Source organism: Mytilus californianus, unplaced genomic scaffold, assembly GCF_021869535.1.
Source record: "Mytilus californianus isolate M0D057914Y unplaced genomic scaffold, xbMytCali1.0.p SCAF_21, whole genome shotgun sequence".
Taxonomy (NCBI): Eukaryota; Metazoa; Mollusca; class Bivalvia; order Mytilida; family Mytilidae; genus Mytilus; species Mytilus californianus.
The window spans coordinates 2,251,635-2,275,966 of record NW_026262670.1 but is presented as its reverse complement, the minus strand read 5'-3'; the positions used below and the strand labels follow the sequence as shown (position 1 = coordinate 2,275,966).

The following is a 24,332-nucleotide window of genomic DNA, read 5'->3' as shown; positions in this document are numbered from 1 at the left end:
GGTTTCATGGAGCAGCAATTGTGTTAAGCGTGCACCAAGTAGACAGTTGATGTTTTCTAATAGCGTGACCTATAGTTGTTAACATCTATGCCATTTGGTATTTGGTTGAGAGTTGCCTCATTGGCAATCATACCACGTCCACTTATTTCTATAGTAACATTAAAGGTAATAATTTGTTTGTACCAAATCATTGTCTCTTCGGGGATGTTTGAATATTTGAAAATCTAAAATTTAATGCAAAAGCTCAAGTGCTAATAGGATCATAAAGCAAGCCCGGGTATGACACAATGTTATGCATAAGACAGATATATATATATATATATATATATATATATATATACCGCAATTAAAATGATTTCCAAATTTTATAATTGTAAATTCTAACAATATCCGTATTTTCATAGCCAGTACTTCGTATGTGTTAAAATGCTGGCTACTGTCAGTCATAAGCAGCGGTATCGACCAAGTTATAATAAACTCATTACTGGTTCCAATCTTACTACACAAGTAATGTCGCTACAGTGATGGAAGTACAATGAGAATCAATTCTTTGGGTTTAACATAAAAAGGATTTACAAGAAGTCCTAAATACAACATAGACATGCAACGCTCCAAAAGGATCACTTCAAACGTGACGATTTCAGTTTCGTATTGTCAGATTTTTACTTTCAGAAAAATGATACACTCTGGTCAATGGTATGGTGTTTATAAATATCACTTGATTCGTTAAGGCCGTACAAGTTCATATAATCGATAATCGGGCATTATTATTAGGGTTGTACTCTGAATTCAAAAACTGCTCGAGAAGAGTTATGAAGAAGAACAAGTGATACCGACACTATACATGTTTTACCGTTACCTTAACAAGCTGGTTGATCAATCATGACATTTTCAGAGATAAACTGTGTATGGCGGGTAATTTGTCTATAGCAGGAGATGCTTATCATGTCAACCAAACTGGCCTATCGGTTATAAAAACTTGGAGTACGGTTATCGTACTGAGACGCAGAATTCAACCAATCAAAATACTGGATTTTGTGTTTCGAGCACAATTTGTGTACTCCGAAGACAAAATAAAGTTTAAGGACCCTGACCCCAGGTCTCACTTTTTTTGGAGTTAAGGTGCTTCTCTCAGTAAATATATTTGTTTTTCTGTATGAATTGTTATTGATTCACAATGATAGTGAAAATGGCCGTGTCTACTTGAATAAGATTTGTCGGGAAATATATCATAAGGTACATTTCTCCGGTGTTTTGTCACTGTAAACATTTTGTTGAATTAGATAAAACATGTTAAAGTCAACAGTAGTTTGCTGATGTACAAATCGGGTAACTCAATTAAGAATGTGCATATCAAGATAACAAAAAAAACGGAGGAAATCGCAAAACCCGTACGTATACAGACCGGATATGTTGACAAAGTAAACCTCTCCTCGTATGTATGCATCTCCTGTATTGTGAGTCCACATTGAGTCATAATGTTACAATAGGGAATAGGACACTATCAGACCAGACGCCTTTTTCGAATATCTAAAGATCTAAGACCGCAAAAACTTGTCCTAACCAATATCTGCTCTAATTTTTTCGATGAAGAAATTAGCGAAAACGACTCATTATCGGATTTTTTACTTGCTTGAGTAACACGATGGATGCCATATGTGGTGCAAGAACAAGTTATCCTTCAAGAGCACCAGAAATCAATCCCGATTTTTTGTGGTTCTTGTTGCTCAGTCTTTAGTTTTCTATGTAATGTTTGTTCTTTCGTTGTTTTAGTTTTGGCCTTAGTATTGTCAGGTTTTATTGGACTTATGATATTTTGATGTCCTCTTGATATCTGCTCTCTCCTTCTTTGTGATTAAAATAACTATTGAATAGAGTATTAGTTATTAAACTATTATAGGTTTTGCAGTTTTCAGTATGTATTCGTAATTATAGTAGCTGAAAAGCAATGCTTTATAATACCCCGTTCAAACAATTGGTGGGATCATAGGTATCACCCTGTCCATCAGTCCATCTGTCTTTCTATGTTTCCTTTAAGAGCTACTTCAATTAACGGGCTAGGTGGCTGTTGATGTCACCATTCACAGTTGTTAAAGAGAAGAGAATTACGTAAAGATGAATCCTTTTGTGAGTTCAAAACGGTTCTCACTAAATGTAGAAGGGAACACACTCATTATTCATTGGACAAGTATGGCTGAGAATGTTCTAAAGATATTCATGGTATGAATAATGCAAAAGAAACATTGTGAATACAAATAGAAAATGATAGAATCATAGGAATTTAATAACTGATTTAAAGTACATTGAACCCTTCAAAAAGTGTTTAACATATGTAAACTTAGTAGAATAAATTCAACATTAATGAACTAACAATTAGCCAAAATATTACTCACAAAATACTTTTTAACTTGTAGATGCAATCATATTTGACGCTGTTTATTACTGCCAAAAGTATAGTGTTAACAATTTGTATAAGTGAAAAAAAATGCAAGAAGTCGCAAAAATTCTTCGATTGTTTTTAATAATTGTTTAGTAATAGATATTGATTTTTTCGAACACAAAAGTATTCCACGACAAAATTACTTCCTGAATCTATCACGTGACAAATATGTATAGAAATTACAGGACAGAATATTCTGTGAAAGATTTTATTTCCAAATATCATACAAAGTTTCCACTCCTAGCAGTCGTTACTCAAGGTTATCATGGAAGCAGTGATTTGGACACATTCGCTACCGGGCAGGTAAATATTATAACGTTGACATTTTATAAATAAATTAATAATATATATCATCTAATGTGTTACGTTTTAAATACACATAATATATAACACGGTTAGTCATCATAGGCTTATTTATAAAGTTGAAAGTACTAGGTTTGATAAATAATTTAAAATAAATCAGCCAATATTCTGCACAATTACGGACTTCTCTTGAATTTGATTTTGACACTAACATTTGAGAAATACTTTGGAAAAATACTTTACACTATCAGTACCCGAGGGTATCATCAGTTCAGTAGTTAGTACTTTGGTACTGACATGATTTATAACAAACCTTGTCCGTTAATAAATTTGGAAATAAGAAATTTGAATTTAGAAACTAAGTTTCAACTTCCTCATGCAAAGTTGACCTTAGATGGATTTGGTTATTTGTAACCCGTACGTATACAGACTGGATATGTTGACAAAGTAAACCTTTTTTGTCATTTATAAAACAACGAAAACACTTTTGTAATATAAATGCATTTCAAAACTCTGACTGTCAATTGTGCGTATTCCTTCATTTAATCGACACGTTTTCCAACATACACATAATCAAGCACTATAGAAACAATGTTTTGTTACTGCTTTTTCAAATCATGGGTTTACTTTACAATACTATGTGAAACTGTTCTACTCAAAATTTAAAAAAAAGTTTTCGCAGAAAATATTCTTGTCAATAAGAGGCTTATTGCAATTGCCATTACATATTAAATATATATATAGACGTATCAGGCACATAGTGTAACGAGTGTGTATTGGAGTCCTATACAACCTTTCTACGTCAAAAAAAGGTTAAAGATAAATAAATATTAAAAAAAATTGATAAATAAATAAAAAAAAAAGAAATAAAATAAAAAAATAAAAATAAATAAAAAAATAAACAATTTTTGTTTCAAGAAGATAATCCCATATCAGTAAGAACTAATCTCCATGACAGTCCTCAACATAATAATAGCATATACATACAGCATATACAATATTATAATGATATATACACAAATGTGAATGTATATAGATATTAATGAAAAAGCATATTAATCTGCCTGTCATAAAGATACAAACGTATTACGCATCTTTATTTCACTTGGTAAACTGTTCCATATTTTAGAACCAGAATATATAAAAGTTTTCCCCAAAAAAATAGTTTTGGGTTTCGGAAGTTTCAATAGTTTTTCACCGGCTGAACGTAAATTATAATTTTGATTATCAGTAAAATGAAAGTTTTCTCGTAAATAGTTAGGAACCGTATCATTTGATGATTTAAATACAAGGCCTGCCTTTTGATATTGAAATCGTTTTTCCACATTCACCCAATTAAACTATTCAAAAAGAGAGGCGACAGATACCAAAGGGACATTCAAACTCATAAATCGAAAATAATCTGACAACGCCATGGCGAGAAAAGAAAAAAACCAAACAGTACACAAAACACAACATAGAAAACTAAAAACTGAGCAACACGAACCCCACCACAAACTGGGTGTGATCTCAGGTGCTTCGGAATGGTAAGCAGATCTTGGTCCACAATTAATTAGACAATTAAGTGAAGGATGTTATTATGTCATGTTCTACTATAACTCAAGCAGATTTCCTTAATAACTTATTGAGTTTATCTATTGCACTTTCATTACAGTTACTCCATATTTTGTAACAATAAAGCAATAGCAGAATATCAGCATTAAATTAAATAATATGTATATGCATAGGTAAATACTTTCGAATCTTTTGTAATAAGTTGATTCTATTTGATATTGTACATGACATTTTATATATGTGAACTATTTGTCCAAAAACTTGGCCCATCGGTCATTTGACTGATAAGAACCTTATAGGGTTAAATGAAATTTCAAAATTGAAACAATCATATTAAACGGTTTATTTTTATATTTGACAATTCGAAATTTTATAACATCACCTAAATGTTACTTTGCACTCATCGTCGATTAATACGGATATTCATGTTCAATGTTCAATGACAATTTCCTCTTTTCGAAATTCATAACAATATCAAATAAAACACATTTTTATTTCCATATTATATCGGTTTTATATGCTTTATTGATTATTTTTGATTCTGTTTTGATGTTATCATTCATTGGTATATACTTTGCCAATCATTTCCCTCTCTCGCCACAATAATATCACTATGTCTCCGACTTGCCTAAAAGTAATTGCGACAAAGACATATTATTTATTTGTTTTAATGATGTTTACTGCTCTTTTTCAAATCAATTGATAGTATATTAATAATGGCACTAAAAAAGCAGAAAAATCATTAAATGTCCGTGTTCTTTTTTATTTATCTATAGCCATTGAAAATTTGGCGGGAAATGATTTTCCATACATTTAATATTGGCACTTGTTTTCTTTTAAAGACTTTAGAACAATAACAATGATTTGATAAGATTTTCAAAAATGGTTTCTAAACTATATATGCAATAAAGTTATGAAAAGCAAAGTTTATGTTAGTGGGCAAAATTTTAAATGATAATATCCGAGGATTCGGAACATCTGACAAAAAGTCAAAAACAACATCCTTAAATTATGTCATATTTATTCTAGGATTTTGGATATCAAAAGGTTAATCTCCCTGGATTTTACCAAAACATTCAAAAATTGTGCTTACACTATTTGAATGCACATCCTAATTAAGAAAGTACATTAAACTTTTTATAAAAAGGGAATAGTTCTATACTTGACATCAGACTTAGTTAATTAAAAACATACTGTAGACTTAACTTGGACACCTTATCGGAATGGTTCAAAACTGCTCGGGTATGCCTTTCGAAGCATACGAATCACCATGAGAACACGTGATTATGGTCTTTAACATCGTAATTTATTTGGCATTTTTTTGGGGGGGGGATTCGAGCGTCACTGATGAGTCTTTTGTAGAAAATAAGCGCATCTGGCGAACAAAATTTGAATCCTAGTATCTATGATCATTTTATTGATAAGTTATTTTCGTGCATATTCACATTATACCAAATAAATTACAAGGAGTGTTTCAAAAACAGTAAACATCATTATAAAGCTTGTGTGAGAAGATATCAGCCACAAAATCATATTTCAACTTTATAATCTCCAATAAAATTGTATTTTATGAAGACATATAAATATTTATCTCTGTTCAAGATAATATAATGATAACGAGTTCATACATAACAATATTTATAAATATGAGATGTCTGTAATGAATATAAAATGTGATTAGGTTTTATAATCTTCACTTATATTCTGTATGCGTTTATGGTTTGTTGTTAAACAAAAATCCACAAAATAGTCTTCTTTTTGAAAACAATTTTTTTTATCTGTAACCCGGAACTAATATATGTACACCTAAAATACTTCAAGCCTTCAACTAAGAGCGCTTCTTTTCTTTTTAAACTTTATGGATAAGTAACTCGTTAATGTTTTCATAAATGTATGTCATATTTGATTTGTTTATTTTTTTGTTTGTTTGTTCTTGTTTTATGCGTCCTAGTGTTTTTCTTCTGAATTTGATTGGTTTTTTTTTTTATTTGTTTCCCATTTGTTATGAGTTTGTTTTCCTATTGTTACTGTGAATTTATAATTATTCGTGGGTACCAATTTGCGTGGATTTCGTAGCTATACGTAGACCACGAATTTAAATTTTCAACGAAGTTCAAATTTCTTTTTCGCTTGTATACTGACTTTGGCAAAATCACGACATCAAGTATCATCGAAAATACAACTTTTCATTAATTCACGTAAAATAGATTGATACCCACGAAAATGACCTTTGTAACAAACTATAGACAAAAATGTTTATTCAGTATTATGTTAGCAAATTCACCAAGTTAAACAAAAAACTTAGTGTTTGGTTTATCATTTTTATAAATAAACAACTTCAAATTTTATTTTACAAATGAACGTTCCAGCCATCATCTAGTACATAAATTGCTTTATGTTTGAAAACTTGAGTCATATGTTTCTTAACTGAATTGCCAATTGTTGACAAAACACCATATGAAATGATTTACGTACAATGCGGTAATCAAGAATAAGACCAAAATCAATTATAGTTGTGTTTCCTGCCCCCCAACCTATCTTTACTTTTTTATGCCTACCCTAACATATGTTATGGACATTTTTGGTTAAGCACCGTTTAAGTCCAGATATTTGTGGTATGTTTAACAGGTATATACACTTTTTTAGCATAACCTCTATCTATTCCGCCAGACTAAACGTTTTCAAACTATAAGATACGACAACGTTAAACAGCACAATACGAGCCGAAGTAGAACAGCAACAATCGTTGTTGGTCAATTTCACAACCATTAGCAAATTGCGGAAGTTCGCTGCTCTGTTTGAAAATGACAAACTTTATAAAAGGCTGTTATAAATTGGTAGTATATAAATAACGGAACTAAAAAAAATGATAGGTCCGTGTCCTTGTTTTAGAGATATGAACCTTTTAAAATGTGGCGGGAAATGATTCTTCCTTTGCTTTTTTTTTTAATTTAAGATTGGCACCTTTTTTCTTTCTAAAACTAAAAAAAAAAAAATGATTTTATAAGATTTTCAAAAATGTTTTGTAAACTATATTGTAAAATTTTTAATGGCAATATATGGATAAAACCAGAGGATTCCGAATATCTGAAAAAATATCAAAAACAAGATCAGCGAACATCCGTAACATAAGTCTTGTCTATACCGAAGCACAGGCTGCTGAACGAAAAAATAAGATCGTAGTTCATGCATTTGACATCAGATAATGATGATGGTAACATCAACGTTTAAATGAAGATATCTTTTTGTTCTAGGTACTAAGGATACATTCTGTTAAGACAGTTTCAAGAATTATTGGAAAAATAGATGCAAAAAGTGGATGTTACCGAAACACAAAGGCTTTAAGCTTACCATTATCAGCGGACAGAGAGATTTGGATTAAAACAAGTAAAGGTAATAAGTTCAACCATTCAATGATTATTATAAGTAAATAGATGTGCAGACTCTATGAACAAGATATAAAACACCATAATATAGGAAAACGCATTGAAATCTAACAGGATAGTCTCCAACGTAAATATTCGAATCATGCAAGAAAGTATTAACAAAGAAACAGAACCTCAAGGTTAATTAAAAGAAAGGGAATCCATAAAAACTGACAAAATCTAACGTTAGAATTTATCAACTGTAGTATACAAGTAAAAAGTAATGCCCAGTTTTCGTACCTAACCAAACGTTCGTTAACGTACGTTTAGTACGATGAATGGAAAATGGTACGTATTAGAGAAAAGAGGTATCAATTAAGCTGTTATCCTATCTGCAGTGAAATTCTATTGCATGCGTATTTTATATCAATCAAACTAATGTTTTATCATTATCATGTTTTCTTTCGTAAAACGTACGATTGAACGTACGTAATCACATTATTTGCAACCGTAAAACGTACGATTGAACGTACGTAATCACATTATTTAAAACCGTAAAACGTACGATTGAACGTAAGTTATCACATTATTTACAACCGTAAAACTTGTAATTTTACGTTTATAAAATATACGTCTTTCCTCCGAAAAACCTATGATTTTCAAAGTAGGTTTCCAATGAACTTAAAGTCGGTTAACAAACGTCTGTAACAAACATCCGTAAAACGTACGTTGGTTTTTTTCTTTCGTACATATTTCCAAATGACGATAAATGAACATCTGGAAATAAGGATATGATCTTTCAAGGTCAACATAAAAACAATAAGTAATAACATTTGAAAGTATCATACCATCTAGAATAACATTATATGGTAACCAAATTTATTCTTCTACATAAGATGAAATATGGCATAAGAAGTAACGGTATAAAAGAGAGGCGGAAGAAACCAAAGGGATAGTCACACTCATTTGTTGAAAACACACCGACAATGCCAGGGCAAAAAGCGAAAAACAACCAAAAGACAAACAACAGTCTACATTCCACAACATAGAAAATTAACGAATGAGCAACACGAATGCTACCAAAAACCGGTTATGATCTGAGGTTTTCTTGACTGGTAAAATAGATCCTACTCCAGAACCTTGCTGTCGTATTCAGTGCTGTTTATTATTTCATGTCAGTGTTGTTACTACCAGCAACATTTAACCCTGTCGATGCAACCGGTCCAATTCATTTTGGTGATCATGCGATTCTCTCAGTTTTTGGTTGTTACCTTGATTTGTCTCTTCTTAATTAATTGACGAGATTTGAACATCAGTAAACTCCTGTCGCCTTGATTTGTTAACCCTTTTATAAGAAAACCCTGTTTTATTGCAAACTTTCACATACAGTTAAATTTGAAGCTTCGAGAATATACATATATCGATGATTTATTAATTTGTTGATTTCTTAGGGTTAGTCAAGAGACATTAACCTATCCGATGGTGCATGACGAATATTCATCGGATATGATTTATCAATGATTTTTAAAAGCAGTAGCATGGTGGTCGTCACAAGTAGAAATAACAACTTAATCTTCCAGAACACACCTGTTCGCCACCGGTCTTTTGTAAAACTCAATTTTGTGATTTCTGTGTAAACAGTCTTTTTGTAGACTGCTGGTAGTATTTGTCGTTTTGATTTGGCTATAGTTTTGTCTGTTTTTCCTTTAATTATAATTGTATTGTATTCCTATTTAGGTAACTTCTCTCCTTTTTAACATCAATAGGCCAGTTTACACACCTGTGATGACGCCAATAAGCATCCATAGGCGTAGATGAACCAAATCAGAATTGGCCTTATTTACGGAATTCTTTACTCTCAATGCCCTCAAAATCGTTGATTGACGTGATTCGAGTATCACTGACGATTTTGCATAAACGAGGACGTGTGTCTGGCGTACACACTTAATATCCCAGTAGCTTTAACCTTTTCTTTGAAAGGTAGTAAATCGTTTGAAACTATTTCTTTACAACTAAGAAACCCGACGACAAGACAAACAAATGTCCAAAAACAACACAAAGGAGAACAAAGGGATGATATTGTGGCTACAACATGTTAAATATATATATGATAGATACCAAAGAACAGTCAAATCATGATGGCGTTCATAAAATTGTCGAAGAGATTATTTAAAGTTCACTAGGTAGATGTGAATGCATCAGCAATATTTGTAACAAAAAATACCAAAGACATCAAGAATTTAGTATACGATCTATAAACATACAAGTAACTATACTACACAAGTTTAAATGGCCCCTAGTAAACAAATGAAAATTTAGCAGGAACTATACTTTTTTAATAACCAAATATACTTACCTAAATTACAATTAAATGAATATGAAGAATGGGGAGAATGTTATTTTTTCTTAAGCCTCAATCCTTTATTTGCGATAAATAGAATTAAAAGTATCAATAATCATTTAACAGGGAAACGGAAGTCACTTAGAGAAATAACACGTAAAGGACAACTACCATGTGAAGGGTATCTAGCTAACGATGATCACCAAAGCAAATATGATGACAGTTCTTTGTTTCATCAAAAGTCTATACAACTTCTACTCGAGAGACAAGTAGAGCTACTTTTTCTCCTGGGTAATCCTGTCAGCGGAGGTAAGTCAATACAACTTCTACTCTAGAGACAGGAAGAGCTACGATTTATTCTCGGTAATCCAGTCAAAGGAGGTTTTTTCTGTAGAAAAATACCAACAAATACTGCTAGGTGTTTTAAATGTCAAGTGATAATACCAGCTTGTTTGGGTTTTTTTTCATATTCTTTACTCTGATAATAATGTAACTCAAAGATAAAAGTTAAGCGAGTAGATATTTTCGTGATTTTATCTTAAATACGAGCCACACTAATATTTTAGGAAAAAAATCGTTATTTGTTATTCGAACTCAACCAGAGATAAACGGAAACGTTAAGAGATAAATTTTGATATCTGTAAATGCCAGTTTACTATTTGTTTTTAATTTGTTAATTTTTTCAAAATCATGTATTGCAGTTGAGTTGCTGAATCGTATCATAGTTTTACCAGAGTATTTAAAAGATCTACGTTTGTCTGTTGTAAATGGTATCGAAGGATTGAACACAGAACAGTGGAAAAAGTTACAAACCTATATGGTAGAAGTAGTACAAACATACATAAATTTTGACAACTTTAATTTCTCGGAAGGTGAAAATTAGATTGACATTTTTATATTAGTTTTACGTAAATAAGAGACTAACAGTTAGTGACATTAGTAGTTAAGCCTTAAACTGATATCAAAGGATGTTACTGTTCTGTTTAAGGTGGTACCTAACACTACAGGGAGATAACTCTGTAAAAATCAACTAAACGTTTTAATCACGTTGTATTGTCAAGGAAATATTAAGCTTCTCAATGATCAAAATTAGTGTTTGTCAAACTGCTATATAACCAGTGAAAATTTTCTGATAAAGTGATTGGTTCAAATTATTTGAAATTTTTATATTTTTGTCAAAGGGTTAAAGTAAACATTTTGTCAAAATTTTAGGAAAATTAAACGAGCCAAATTAATATTAGTCAAGGTGTTGGGTACCACCTTAAGCTAGCTATACAACCAGGTTTAATCCACTATGTTCACTATAGGAAGATGCCTGTACCAAGTCAGGAATGAACATTTTGCCATTTGTTAATGGACTTTCAATTTTGAATTTTCCTTGGAGTTCAGTATTTCTATTAATCTTTTTGTTTATATCAGAGAAAATCTATAAAGATATAAAAAGCAAGGAAATTATGTTTGTCCGTCATATCATAAAAGATATCACTTTTTGTCCGTCCTGTGTATTTAAGATCACATTTCGTCCCTTGTATTTGATATCGATTATTTATCCGTCTGATATTCTAACAATATCGATGGTTACATTGAAATGTGCACAAATAAACAATCATTGATCGCAACAACTCAAAATGGAGTCCAATGTATCGACATATCTTTATATGAAACAAGAAAGTTTGATATTCCGATACAATGCATATTTATTGTACAAAGTTTATGTATAATTGTAGGTATAATTGCACTTCCGGATGCCGACGATGAAACACACACCTTACACACCTATGAATATGTTTATTGTAATCCCCTGAATTCACAAGGGACTGCACAAAAAGAAGAATACGTCAGTTTACAGCAAAAGCCTTTACACAATTCACAGGAACATATTTATCATACCATACCTGATAATAATTGTGAATATTTATCATTTCAATCTTTGGAATGGAAACAGATGTTAAATATAGGAGATGATACAGACTCAACCGGAAGTTCATTACAAAATGCAGAAAAGTTACCGAATAGCAATTCGTCAACAAAAACAAAAGTACCACCCCCATTACCTCGCAAACCTATCAGACATAAGGGTGAATTATGTCCAGATGATGGTTTTGGTAAGAAGTGTCATGCTTCGAACACAACACATTTAGAATCAGGTATAATATCTTACTATGCCAGAATATTTCCTCGATTGTGGGTTTATTGAGGAGATCTTGATGCTCGGCTTTCAGTGTTATATGTAGAATTTTGTGGGGTTCTTGATGCTCGGTTTTCAGTGTTATAACTAGTATTTTGTTGGTTTCTTTATGCTTGGTTTTCAGTGGTATTTTTTGTATTCTGAAGGTTTCTTTATGTTCGGTTTTCAGTGTTACATGTAGTATTTTGTTGGTTTCTTGAAGCTCGGTTTTCAGTGTTATATGTAGTATTTTGTAGGGTATTTGATGCTCGGTTTTCAGTGTTATATCTTATATTTTGTGAGGTTCTTGTTCTCGGTTTACAGTGTTATATGTAGTATTTTTTGTGGGGTTCTTTATGCTCGGTTTTCAATGTTATACCTTGTATTTTGTGGGGCTCTTGATGCTCGGTTTTCAGTGTTATACATTGTATTTTGTGGGGCTCTTGATGCTCGGTTTTCAATGTTATATGTAGTATTTTGTGGGGTTCTTGATGCTCGGTTTTCAGTGTTCTACCTTGTATTTTGTGGGGCTCTTGATGCTCGGTTTTCAATATTATATGTAGTATTTTGTTTATGTTTTCGTCGTTTTTCGTTTTTTTGGGGTTTGCATTTTTTCATTGAAAATTATTAAGGTTTCAGCACAGGAGAATTTTTGCTATGATGAAATTCCTAATTATGTATTATTATTCTTTTTTTGGTGAGGATAAAAACATTATACCCTCAATCCAAAATATTCGTATCAATAACATCAGTGGAACCAATATTTGTAGTGTTCATTGGTATATATTCAATGACTTCAAGCAACACCTGTCAGTTTACATGTATCATTCTGATTGGAGTTCTTATATTTTTACAATATTTTTCCAAACAAGGAAACGTGAAACAACTTGAAAGCCTGACTACATGAACGTTTTCTTGGTAAAAACGATAATTCTACCAGATAGTCATTAACATTTAAATATTACTGTTAACATACCCATATTTTCATAGTCAATTTATATACCATATTCTTTTTTATACGAAGTTGTAACATCGTGTAATTTTTTTTTTTTGCCAATTTTAGTTAAAATTCACTTTTGATAAAGAGACAGAAGATACCAGGGGGACAATCAAAAACTAAAGAACAAAAACGAACATGACAAAAAAAAGACAATCAATGGTGCATCAAACACAATACAGAAATCAAGTACTGCGTTACACGAAACCCCACGAATAATCGAAGGTTATGTCAAATGCCAACTGAATATGCTGAAGGGTAAGAAATCTTGCTTCTCTAGTGGCACCTATCGCACAACTAATGGCAAGTATTTATCACATAAATCGCATTGACCTTTTGAGGTTTTTTAAGACAACTCTTCCGTTTAGATCGATAAAAAGATTGATCCGAATACCTCATGTTTTCCTTAAGGATGTTCGCTACTCTGATCATAATAACAAGCTTTTTAAAAGACTGTTATATATCGATAGTATATAAATAAAGGAACTAAAAAAGCAGAAAAAAAAATGAAAGGTCCGTGTGCTTGTTTTCGAAATAAAAGCCATTGAAAATTTGGGGAAATAATTGTCTCTAGACATTTTTGATACATTTAACATTGGCACACTTTTTCTTTAAAAAAATATGAAAAATATCAAGGATTTTGTAGGATTTTCAAATATGGCTTTTTTAAACTATATGTAATAAAATTATGAAAAGAAAAGTAGGGGTTAGCGGGGAAATGTTTTTAATCGCACTATATGGATAAAACCAGAGGATTCCGAATATTAAAAAATTAAAAAACAAAAGGAGCAAACATCCTTAAGTCAATCCTCATTATGCCAATGTGCTTCATCCCCAACTGAGATTGATCACCGAATATGTACTAACATGAGCAGCACGACAGTCACCAAATGTCTATCATAATCTGCTCGCCCTGCTAGCGCACCTTAGATCCCACCGGTTCTAAATTGAGTTCATGTTTGTCAGTCTTTAATTTTCTTTGTAATGTTTAGTATACTTTTTTTCTTCGTATTTTTTATTTTGCCATGGTGTTGGCAAATTGTGTTCGACTCATGAGTTTAAATGTCCCTTTTGAATCTTTCGTGTTTTTTATGTTTTTAGTACAAAAGGTCTTGAACTATCACTTTTGAAATATATTCAAATTTATATTAAAAATCTTATTATTACAATTCCAGAGGAAACCACTCAAGCCGCTGATCATAGTAAACAAATAACAGACATGAGCATTACAGATATTGGGAAAATCTTGGAACGTCTCAATCTTCATGAGTATGTGGACTCCTTTGCAGGAGCACTCGTAGATGGAATAATATTAAAAGAGTTCAATAACACGACATTGGAAGAATTCGGATTTAAATCAATAGAATCAATAAGACTTCTGAAGTTTATTCAGTGTGGACATATCCCTAAATGACTTAATGTAAACTTTTCTGTATTTAATAAATAAACTATATATAACTGTCTTACACGTATAATGTTTAATTAGCAATAAAACCAGGTTTAACCCACCACGTTCCTTGGAAAATGTCTGTGCCAAGTCAGAAATATAAGAGTGGTTTTCCATTCGTTTCTTTGGTTGATATAGTCGAACGTTTGATTTTGACAGGTTTATGGACTTCCCGCTTTTTGAATTTTCCTTGGAGTACGGTTAATACCTTTTAACTGTTGAGAAATATATCAATTCCAAACGGATAATGACCGGGTGAGTTGACAGGGAATGTTGACCATAGATAAATTTGATTATTGTTTTTTGGCTCATTTTGGTTATTTAGCCCTACACGTGTTTAGGTGTAATACCATAATTGTTTTTGTCCCCCGAGTCACGCGTTGCTTAGGACATGGAAATTTCGGGCGTCCATTCGTCCGTCCGGTCTTGTTAACGCTTTCACATGTACAATTCTTGCAAGATTTGTATAAAACTTCTACTATAAGTTAATATCAGAAGTATCTGGGACAAGTTATATATTGGTAGACGGTCGACTTTTACTAAAAGAGTTATGCCCCTTGGAAATAGTAAATTTATGGAAAATGGCCTCGTTAGCGCTCTCACGGGTACAATTCTTCTCAGATTTTTATAAAACTTAAACTATAGTTGATATCAGCAATATCTCGGACAAGTTTTATAATTGTGCACGATCGACTTTTTAAAAAAGAGTTATGCCCTGTGGATTTATAAAATATGTGCAACGCGCAGGACATTGGAACTCTGTTCTTTTATTCCCCTATTAATCTTTGTTAAATTTGCACTTTTAAAATAATTGTGCAGAATTTATCTTTGTTTCAAAAAAAGAAATACTTGCCATGAGTAAATTTTTATCCTGTCCCGGACTACAGACAAAATTTCACATGACATTTAATTGCATATAAGATAAGAACCATCACTGGAAGATATTGAATCAAATGTTCACCCCTTTTTTCCTGTTTACAAGCTTTGGTAACCATGTTACCTCAAATTCCCAAAATATTTTATAGAAACACCAATAAGAAAAGAATGGTGCTTTGAAACACCCAAGATATATGTCTATGACCCAGAAATTTTTTACTGCAATGAAATGAAGGAATAATTTCCTACAACTGTCAAATTCAAGGGAATATTTTTTGTTCGACACTTTTTTGAAGGCAACCGGATGTGATGTACTATGATTTGGTGGTATTACACCTTTAGAGACCTAACATTCTTTGCTTTTAATTTTGTGGGTATGATCATTCCCGATGACGGTAATTCAAGGTAAGCGCTTCGGACGCTACAAATTGATAATGTATCGTTTCAATTTTTGTAATTGATTTGGCCATACGACGGTTTTGATTCGAGTAGTTTAACGAGTCTTGGGTAGATGCAACGCCAGTCTGGCGTACTAAATCATCAGACTGCTTGGTCTCTCGAGATGCTTTTATTACTTGGGAAACAAATCATGTAATTGCTCTGACGTACATTACGTCTAAAAGAATAAATGAAGCGTTTGTTATCATTCATTATTCATCTTTTTTCTAAAATAGTGTTGTCAAATCTAACAGTTTTTCCTGACCAGTTACTCGGATAATCTTTCGACCGATTAACCGGTTAACTGGTAGTTCAATTGATGTTGAAAGACCTTGTTGATAGTACCCTACATATGTACGTTTCTATGATACGACAAATTAAACTTTATCCTTGGGCATAATAAAGCTAGGTTTTGAGCGTGCCTGGTGAAGTTTCATTTTAATAATTCAATTACACCGTATCTACTATGAAGTTTATAAGTTCAGATTGAGAATATAAAAATCTTTTTGATCTCGCCGAGTTGACATTGTCTAAAACCGTTGATTGTTTCCTTTGGTGTCTCAGATGTTTCAATTTGAGATGATTTAGCGTTTTACCACCAAATAAACATTAATTCTATTCACATGATTTGCATTTTACCTTTTTTGTGTCGGCATTTTGCTGAAAGTATGACAAAATCCTTGAACAATGGTTAGCGTTTACGGCATTCGATATTCGGTCCTTCCACAGGTTAACCGTTTAATCGTTGACAACACTACTAAAAACTTTAATTTAAAGAAAATGTTTATCTTATATAAAATTTCATCAATAAGAAATTATCATAGGAATTTCTTTAAAGCTGTTTCAAAAAGTTAATGAATAAACATACCAAACTCCAATGAAAATTGAAAACGTAAATTCTATTTTCAAATGGCAAAATCAATAGCTCAAACAAGCAATATAAACAACGTCACTTGCATATGGGTTATACTTTTCCCAACTCATTCGGTATTCACGAGCTGCTACTCAGACTTTGTTAAACGTCACCAGTTTCTAAGCAGAAAGTTGACGAACCAGGGTTATGTCAAAAAACGTCTCGTCCTTTTTCTAAAAAAGTTCATCGGAAGATACCAAGACCTTGTTGATAAAAATTTCCGAATCAACTTCACAAAGAATGGTATAGATTTTAAGTACTGACGTTGTTTTTCATCTTATGTACATGTTATAGTGTTCTTTTATTTGTCTACGTAAATCATTATTTTAACTTTTTAGTCTATGTGTTGGTGTTGTCCATTTAACGTGGCTCGTAATTATATACATTCCGTCACTGTGTTATTGTGCTATGGTACATTTTTGTGTTCTTGTCTTTCGTTTTTGCTTGTTTGCTTTGTCTCTTTGCCTATTTATTTTTATTTTTTTTATATATTTCTTTGTTTTCATAGTGATTACGATTAAAACAAAATGTTGACTGCCGTACCCCTATTTTTGACTTTTTTACCTATTACTAGTATGTCTGTTTGTGTTGTTTACACATTATTATGGTATTCTATGTCATACAAGTGAGATGTTCAGCTTGCTATAAAACCAGGTTTAATCCACCATTTTCTACATTAGAAAATGCCTGTACCACGTCAGGAATATGACAGGAATATATCCATACCTTTGATGTGTTTGAGCTTTTGATTTTGCCATTGGATTATGGACTTTTCGTTTTTAATTTTCCTCGAAGTTCGGTAGTTTTGATAATTTACTTTTTACACATTAAACAAATTGAAACCAACTGTCATATTCCTGACAAGGTACGGGCAATTCATTATGCAGAAACAAAACTGACCTTTAAACGTTCAATTCGTTGACACCTTTGGTATATTTACTTTAAACGGACAATGTGCCGATAACCTGTTCCTCCACTGTGATAAATGTTTAATATGTTAAATACGTCATAGTGTTTATGTTTATTTAAAACAGAAAGTTATATTTAGAAATTAAATCATATGACCAGTTGTCTTTTAGTTAACAATGACAGTCATGCAATATAATTTCTCACTGAAGCAATCACATTAACGTATTGTGAAGTTCTGATTGGATGGGATAAACACAAGAACATTCGTCAGAGAGAATAAATACCGAATGACGTGATAAAATAGAAATAGATATGAGTTGGTGACTGTGAATATTCAGTATGATCAGTGCAATCTCCTTTTATATATTTCTGAGAGGAGAATAATATTAGAAATTCGGTAGGTGGATATATAGATACATCATTGTACATATTAAATATAGATGGAATGTAAGTATGTAAACATGGTTACATAATATTTTTGTTGTTTTCCATTCGTAAGATGTGGATGAGCTTTGGTTATTTCCATTTTATAAATGACTTTCAGTTTTGAATTTCCCTTTGAGTTCGGTATTTTTGTTTTTTTATTTTTTGTTCATTCAACAAACATAAACATAGCTATTATTTCCCTTTCACTTACATTTTACAAAACCTATTGGCAGCTTCAAAATTACGCGGGCTCTGTTGTTGCAAATCCCCTAACCCATCTATTCAGAATATTTCGTAAAATTGTGTAAAATTTGTTTAAAAACGAAGTCGGTGACCCTATCTTATTTTACGTCATTTAAACCGAAATGTGTGTATCAACAACGTATAGATTTTTAAGAAAAATCTGTGTATTCGAAATTAGACATTTGATGATTTTAAGACAAATTCAAGAAGGTATTTTTTCGATTTTATGTGCTTTTTATACCAATGTTAACCTACTTTGAAAGAATTCAATCAGTAATATTTCAAATGATAAAAGAGCACCATGTTTCGATTTTCAGCTATAGTTTAATGATCTAAAATTGTATGGAAAATTTTACCAAAATCTGTGACATGGCCCATTTACTGTAACTTGACCAGAAATCATTTTTTGACAGAACACTAATTTGAAAATAATATAAGCCTTAATATTTTATGCTGTGTAGCATAAAGCTAAAGCATCCACGAATGTCATTAATGCAACTTGACAGAGTGGAATGCCAAAACCAGCGTCAAACAATGGCCTCTATTACGTGATGACAACGTCGTCTAGTTAACCGTTTATATCACTGAGCACCGAAATCTTCACTCAGATGCTTCTGGTTGTCCTACTGTATATAAAGAAACTTACTATTGTTTTACAAAAAAATCCTATTATGACGTAAAAAAAGAGGACACCATGCCTGATGAAGTCACATAAATAACACATTCATTGTTAATATATCACGTGAAATTTCATGGGGGGGAGGTGCTTTAAGCGCATTCACCCCGCTCCCCTTTAAAATCCTGGATCACCACAATAATATTTTCATTAAAGGTCAAAACTTTTTTTGTTAAAATCTAGAATTAATATTTGAGAACATCAAATAATAAAGATATAGACAAAATTTGCGAACAGTACATACAAAATAATGTTGGTGAACTTGGCGCTCAAGAATGATTTCGTAAAAGCTGGCGGAAGATGGCGAACATTAGAAACTTTTACACGATCCTGTACCTAAATGGGATTAAAAGAGTCTCCCTTGTTTTTAAAAAGAGTAAGATAATACTCATGGTCTTAAGAATGGCTCCAGAATCTAATATTATATTAGATATAACATGTATAACTTAAGATACAATAGCATCATGAAATGAATGGTTGCTTTGATATATTCATTTAAGACAATATCATATCCTGGCGATATTTCCGTTCTTTAACGTTTTTGCAGCTGCCTAAATTTCATATTCAGTGATCTCACCGTTTTAAATTACATTAACCCGTTCGTCATCGCAATCCTATATTTCAAAATCTAAATAGTCTCGATCGTTGTCAGTATTAATGTTTTCGAAAAAATCATCATATTTATTAAGATTTACCGGTGTTCTATCCTTCGGTCTGTCAAAATTATTCAATACATTCCATAACTTTATCGGCTCACATTGATCAATACTTCTAGATATCTGTAAGCAGACAGTTCCAAATCAAAGAAATGGATTATCAAATTCTACACACCAGCTAGCGAATATGAATAAAAGGCTGGTGCTGTTATACATGGACGTCAAAGAAAGCAACAATAAGATACAAAAAAATGAAAAAATGAAAACATAATAAGGTCAGAATTATGTTTTCAACAAATTACATGTGTCTATTTAAAATGTCAATCATTTAATCGCCTCCAGAAAATATCAAAGACCTATCATCAATACTAGATACTTTAACTTACAAAACAAATTATGATAATTTAAAGCTTAACATGCACGACATTATTGACATTGAACTGAATCAAAAACATGTAGCGGGGTTTAATTGATTTTTTCAACACTAATTCTTTGGCATTTAAACCCTTTCCGGACCCAATGTATAAACAAATTTACTCAACGTGTGGTTGCTGATAATCTCATGTGTTAATGAAAATGACATCTTTGTGGATCATGTGGAATGTAGAAGGCACTCGACGGGATTTTCGTTTATCAAAAATGAAAATGTATTTAATAAAGTTTAGAGAAACAGATTCTAAGGAGTCTTAGATGCGACGCCCTTCTGACGTACTAAATCATGATCCTGCTAGGTATCTTGAGATCTTTTTTTATTATTTGGGAACAAAAATATATAATTGCTCTGACGTTCATAACGTCAAAAACAATAAATGAAGCATCTGTTATCATTCATTGTTCGTCTTTTTACTAAAAAATTGAATTTAAAGAAACATTTTATATAATATAAAGTTTCATCAATAAAGAAATTATCCAAGGGATTTCTTAATAGTTGTAAGTTTCTCATTAGGGAAATAAAAAAAAATTACCGAACTCCAAATAAAATGAAAAAAGGAAATTTTCTTTTCAAATTGCAAAATTAAAAGCTCAAACATATCAAACAAATGGAACACAACTGTCATATTCCTGAATTTGTACAGGCATTTTTCAATTTCAATTTAACTGTATTTTTTTGGGTAAATAAACCAAAAAATTGAATACAAATCAAAGATTTTAGAAAACAAAAATATTTGATCGTTTTCATATTCATATTATATAACATAAAATTAAACTTTACCTCAAACTATTAAACCCTTAGATTAGGTGGTAGATTACTGCATTTTGTGGTCAAATTATAAGTAACACATTATAGATTCTTTGCGTTCAACGCTCTTGTTTGGATTTTCATTCACAAGTAACGCCAAAACTAAGTTTTAGTTTTAAGCCAGTAATTCATAAATACGTAGAACTATAGTTGCTTTATGACCACATAAAAACAATTTTTGAAACATCATAGATTTCTGCTATATATTTGTTAGAAATTTCTTACAAATAATGGATTTAATGAACCTTAGTACAAACCGCGTTCCAAAATATCTTTGTATATTTCGGCATTTTGTTGGAATTTGTTAAAATTTATCCACAAGTTTCTGGGAAATATTCAAAATATTTATTACATTACGTCTAGCAATTTAATATTAAGTGATCTTTAGCACAAACTGTGCTGCCTTATAAGTTTAAAGATTCGATTTTGATATAAATTGAGAATTAGTTTCATAGATATAAGAAGATGTGGTATGAGTGGCAAAGAAACAACTCTCCATCCAAGTCACACTTTGTAAAAGTAAACCATTATTGGTCAAAGTACGGCCTTCAACATGGAGCCTTGGCTCACACCGGACAGCAAGCTATAATGGGTCTCATAAATGACAAGTGTATAACCATGCAAGCAGGAAAACCAACGGTTTAATCTATATAAGAAATGAGAAACGAAAAACACTTATGAACCACATCAACAAACGACAACCACTGAACAATAGGTTCCTGACTTAGGACAGGTGCAAACAAATGCAGCAGGTTTAAACGTTTTTACAGGCACAAACCTTTACCCTAACCTGAAATAATAGTGTAACATCACAACATAGAAAGACACACTATAAAATATCAATTGAAATGGCTTAACTCAATCAAAAGACATATTAACAAAAACAAGTAAACATACACTGAACGAATACATTTGATCTATGACACATAGTATATACAATATTAATTAAAAAAAAAAGGGGTGAGATGTAAAACAATATCAGAAAGACAACTATAACGTTGGCCAAAAGGGTTAAATAAAATAACGTACACAGGTAAATATAATAATTTTGTTGTAAGGAGTACATGGAGTACAGAAATATTTTTTACAAAATAAATAAATTTGTTGCTCATAGTACGAGAACAGAAGTGAAAATTGTTCGTCATACTAAATACTTCAAAAGTGGTATATAGTTAAAATAGTAAGACGAGATATAACACAAAATAAGTAAACATTGAATAACAAAAATACATTACAAATTGTATCAACATGTCAAATCAACACGAAAGTACAAAACATGACAGTACATCAGTTAGTGAAAAAGAATAAAGTATTATTTAATTTTTAAAATCAGTTAGAATGGAAGCTAATCTTTGATAATCTCTTTGTACAACAAAAAGACTAGTCTGATAATACGCCATTCGGCATAATTTATATTACGCTTTATGACAGATATACATAGTCAGACAAGGGGACGAAATTTGATATTCTGATTGTGCATGTTGTGGACAGGAGAAGTTTTTGCGAATTGAATATTCATTTACATCTGTTGCTACTCATGCTTTTTTTCACTTTAGATTACAATGTTTTCATGCATTTTGTTTTGCAGAATACTCATTTTCATCATGTCTTAAATAATCTATATAATTTATTTTCAGTTATTACCAGGTCAGGATAGACATTTTCAAAATCCTCATGCCCCATGCTACACAGAACGGAGCAAATCCACAGAAGACAGCTTGCAATACATTTCTCTGTTGCGTGAATCCTGAAGGGTTCACGAATATATATTGGATGCTCTTGTGCAGCTGACTAAAGTTGTCTTCAATTTGTTTTCCTGGGAAACCATACATTAAGACACATTTCCCTGAGAAACTATAAATATCGGAAAATCAAATATTTACGCTTACAATAATATCAACGCACTTTCTATTTCCCTGGGAAACTTTTCATTAATACCAGTACAATATATAAATTATTCATTATCTTAAAATAATATATTCCTTTCGGCTTTTCTTGCCATAAAAAAAATAGTCATATACATGTATAAGATCCAATAATTGTTCGAATAATCTGCTGAAATTAAACTTGTAAAGTTAAGATGATTTCAAAAAGTAGTATTGAATCATGCTCAAAGATCTCTGCTTTTTCCTTATATTGTATATTCAGAAATGTCGAATTTCTGTTGTTTCCCACACAAAACTCGGTGCCGACATATTTATTATTGCTCGTAAGTAACGTTCATTCCATATATCTTTTTTTCGTCTTTAACTTCGTTTGTTAACTTCTGGAGAAGTGCACCCTCAACTGAAATTCCGCGTCCTATTGTTTCTCTAACCTTTCAAAAGAAGTGTTATGAAGAACAGCATGCATATGTAGTGTTCCTCACACATTGCAAAGATTCCATTTAAGAATTGTTCCGACAGTTTATTTCTAATAATATCAAGTTTCTAATAGAAATAAGAATTAGAGCCTTTTATCTAACGACGTTGTGAAATTAAGTGTTAATCTAAGACAGCTTAGTTGGGATTGCCATTAAAGTGTCAGATTGCAAATGATTTTGGAAAACCCAGTATTTAACAATATTGCTGGTGATAGATATTTTTCTGTTGTTTATTGATAAGGACAAAAGTAGTATACCGCTGGTTGATAGTTATAAATCAATTAAACGAAGCAATTCCAGGTTACAAACTAAAACCGAAGGAAACACATCATATATAAGAGGAAAACAACGGAACAACAGAAACAATGACTGCAACAAAAACAAACGTCAACATACATAGAAACGGACTATTTGATAACAACTGTCATATTCCTGACTTGGTACAGGACATTTTAGGAAAAAATGGTGGGTTGAATCTGGTTTTATGGCTAGTCAAACCTCCCGCTTATATGTCAATATTAAAAATACCGCTAAAATGACAACAATGCGTGATAGGAATACATTACAAACAAACGCAAGAACACTCAGCACAGAGAAATTCATAAGTAAATAATATGATAGTACATTAAAACATGTAAACCGCAGAATAAAAACGGACACTCCCATGAATTTACGACAGCACACCAGGACACCACAAACGAAGTATAAACTGCGCGCCACATGAATGGATCAACCCCCCAAAAAAAAGTGACGTAAGTTTTGTAAATTACCACAGGTGATTTTCTAAGAATAAGATAGATTAGACGTACAAAAGTATAAAATTGAGATTGAGTTTGTAGTGGTGGTATTTTATATTTTTCTAATCATGACAAGAATATTAAAATGGATTTATGATTTTCTTCTTCCACGTGGCCATCGTCAACTGGTTGACTATCCTGCCACATTTTTTGGAGTGCGAGCATGAAAACAAATTTGAAAT

General features: G+C 31.7%; 1 protein-coding gene and 1 long non-coding RNA gene across 5 annotated transcripts in view; both read left to right on the top strand.

Moving 5' to 3' along the window:
* LOC127731964 (furin-like protease kpc-1) overlaps window positions 1-14,646 on the top strand; it is a 183,784-nt gene extending 169,138 nt beyond the window's left edge. For 2 of the 4 annotated variants that reach the window (XM_052240908.1, XM_052240900.1), the window contains one exon: window positions 10,705-10,839. The gene's annotated coding sequence lies outside the window, so the exon portion shown is untranslated. Of the gene's footprint in view, window positions 1-10,704; window positions 10,840-11,730; window positions 12,151-14,342 lie in introns of those variants that run through there. The other 2 variants (XM_052240902.1, XM_052240901.1) reach the window with 2 other exon arrangements.
* Window positions 14,647-17,931: 3,285 nt separating this feature from the next.
* LOC127731968 (uncharacterized) lies at window positions 17,932-23,571 on the top strand. Its single transcript, XR_007995920.1, has 2 exons — window positions 17,932-18,147; window positions 22,629-23,571. It is a non-coding gene; the product is annotated as an uncharacterized LOC127731968 (long non-coding RNA).
* Window positions 23,572-24,332: the final 761 nt, after the last annotated feature.